The sequence below is a fragment of the Octopus bimaculoides genome, chromosome 6, assembly GCF_001194135.2.
Source record: "Octopus bimaculoides isolate UCB-OBI-ISO-001 chromosome 6, ASM119413v2, whole genome shotgun sequence".
In the NCBI taxonomy this organism is placed as follows: Eukaryota; Metazoa; Mollusca; class Cephalopoda; order Octopoda; family Octopodidae; genus Octopus; species Octopus bimaculoides.
In genome coordinates this window covers 14,710,683-14,713,704 of record NC_068986.1, presented here as the reverse complement: position 1 = coordinate 14,713,704, position 3,022 = coordinate 14,710,683, and the positions used below count along the sequence as shown (strand labels likewise).

The following is a 3,022-nucleotide window of genomic DNA, read 5'->3' as shown; positions in this document are numbered from 1 at the left end:
TAGTAGAAGACATATGCCCGATGTTTCACAAAGTTAGACTGAACCTGGAACCTTGCGGTCGGGAAGCAAGCTTCTTACCGCAAAGTCACGCCTGCGCCTATATAATATAACATAATAAAAAATATTATAATATACTACGAGCTTGCACACAGCTTCCGTGTTCCCAATTCATAGAGAAGGCATTGCTCGGCCCGGAGCTATAGTGTGAGACCATTGCCTGCACAATGTGTCGTGCAGTGGGACTCATCAACAGACCGCATGACTGCAGCGCAAGCTTCTTAACCACATGGTCATTGCTACGATTACACAAATTGTCCTACTTTTCTGTTCACAGTCAAGGAAGTCTTTCACGTTCACAAAAAATACAATAGATAAAAATAAATACGTGACTGTGTGGTAAATAGGTTGCTTACCAACCACATGGTTCAGGGTTCAGTCCCACTGCGTGGCATCTTCGGTAAGTGTCTTCTACTATAGCCTCGGGCCGATCAAAGCCTGTGAGTGGATTTGGAAGACGGAAACTGAAAGAAGCCCGTCGTATGTATGTATATGTATATAAATATATGTATGTGTGTATGTGTGTGTGTGTGTGTGTGTGTGTGTGTTTCTGTGTGCGTGTGTGTTTCTGCGTCTGCGTTTGTCACCCCAACATCGCTTGACAACCGATGCTGGTCTGTTTACGTCCCCGTAACTTAGCGGTTCGGCAAAAGAGACCGATAAAATAATTACTACGCTTACAAAGAATAAGTCCTGGGGTCGACTTGCTCGACTAAAGGCGATGCTCCAGCATGGCCGCAGTCAAATGACTGAAACAAGTAAAATAGAAAAGAGTAAAGAGTAAAGAATTGAGATTATCTCTCAGATGGTCAGTAAAACTTTGGTAAGAAACCATTATGTTGTTTTCCAAACAAAAATCTTTATCCACAAATTCTTCTGAACATCAACGTGAGATTTCTTGGAAAGGTTTTCACGTTCACAAAATAACAATAAATATGATAAACGTGTGACTGAAATTAAATGCTTCCTTCGATGGTCAGTAAATCAGCGGTGAGAAACCCTTATGTTGTTTTCCAAACAAAAATCTTTATCCAGAAGTTCTTCTGAACATCAACGTGAGATTTGCTCGAAAGGTTTTCACGTTCACAAAATAACAATAAATATGATAAATGTGTGAGTAGATTTAAATGATTCCTTCGATGGTCAGTAAATCAGCGGTGAGAAACCCTTATGTTGTTTTCCAAACAAAAATCTTCATCCAGAAACTCTCTTGAACGTCATCGTGAGATTTGTTGCAAAACATTTCCTTTAATTCGTATAGTCCTCGAGCACAGAATGAAATAATCAATACATAAAAAACCCCTACTAGTGCGAAATATATGAAAAATATTTTATCTATAACAGAATGTAAAGAAAAAAAATAAATATACGCTACGCCCTGAAGCAAACCGTTTCTCTCAGGAATATGTGGGAAAAAAATCGCTTATTAAAATTTCGAAAGTTGTTATCCACGAATGTATTTACACTAGAGAAAAAAATATATATGTTGTAAAGATTTTATATCTAATAGCAGTTTAAAAACTGTCAAAAGCATAACATTTCTCTCTAAAAAAAAGTGCTAAATTATTCAGTAATATTTCTAAAACTTTACGCGTATTACTTATTCACTTATTCGCACTGAAAAAAAGCTGATCGATTGTGATGTAGTAGTAGTAGTAGTAGTAGTAGTAGTAGTAGTAGTAGTAGTAGTAGTAGTAGTAGTAGTAGTAGTTGTTGTTGTTGTTGTTGTTTATGGGGATGGGGGAATGCGCTGTAAAAGCACATTGCTGTGTTCACCATTTTTTCGTGATTCTCCTCTAGACTTGCTAGATGATGCCTCTGCATCATTCAGGTGACAATCCTCCAGCCCGTGGGTCTGTTTTAGTAGTCGATGCTGGTAAGGGTTCTACGAGGATGGAGGGGAAATCTTATCTCAACCTGTTTTAGGCACCGTTTACTACACGCAGAGGAAACATTGTGTCTATTCTTATGATACTAGTCCCTGCATAACATTGGAGCAAAGTGGAATGAAGTCTCATGCTCAAGAGCACAACGTACCATCCGGTCTTGGAATCAAATCAACAATATGGAGATTGTGAGTACATGACCCCAACCATTAGTTCATGTGCCTTCATAAAGATGGCAGTACCCATCTCTGAGAGGGTTCAAACTACCAACCTTTCGGTTAAAAGCCGAGCACAGAGACAGCGCCAGAAAAAATAGGGAACGCTCCATCGATTTCTGTGTCAATTTACGCGGCGCCATGATAATCTTCTCTGTATTCTTCCAATTTTAGAATATGTACAACCGAGGATGGTACGACTGTGATACATATGAGGGATCATTTATGATAATCAGTGCTTTTTAGAGAATCATATTAGTGCAAAACACTTAGGAGAATGCTTCGGTCGCAATAGAAAATTGAAAAGTCACGAACAAATACAGACTTGTCAAGAAAACACAAACAAAAACCGCAGTTTCTCTGTGAAATATGTCGGAAATCGTTAATAAAAGAGAGAGTGAACCATTGTCTGCGCAAAAAAGGATGTACGTGGAAAGAAAAAGAGATGGAGAGCTAATTGTTATAACACAAGAATTAGAGATATTTTTTATTGGTCTAACCATAGATTTTCATAGACTACTATTGGTGAGATTGATGTGGACACCTCCTCGATAGGGTCCTCTCAGTGGCAACCGATATTAAATTTACCTGCTCCGTTTCTAATTTACGAACATTATCCAACCAGCCCGCGCTTGGTCAAACAATTTGAACACGTGGAAATTGCTTAGAAAAAAATAATATCTTGGAGACATCAAGCAAGCAGGAGGTAATTCATATAAATAGTAAGGTATATGGATTTGTCGGCGTTCGTTTGTTAAGTTTCATTTAGAATCAAGTAGAAAATAAATGATTTATAATCACTTATACATCTGCACATACACAAAACATACATACGTATATATATATATATATATATATATATAT

The 3,022-nt window shown here is 37.8% G+C and overlaps 1 non-coding gene across 1 annotated transcript; it reads right to left on the bottom strand.

Moving 5' to 3' along the window:
* Positions 1-2,251: 2,251 nt before the first annotated feature.
* On the bottom strand, positions 2,252-2,356 carry LOC128248234 (U6 spliceosomal RNA). The gene has a single exon (XR_008264517.1). It is a non-coding gene; the product is annotated as a U6 spliceosomal RNA (small nuclear RNA).
* Between the last annotated feature and the right edge of the window lie 666 nt (positions 2,357-3,022).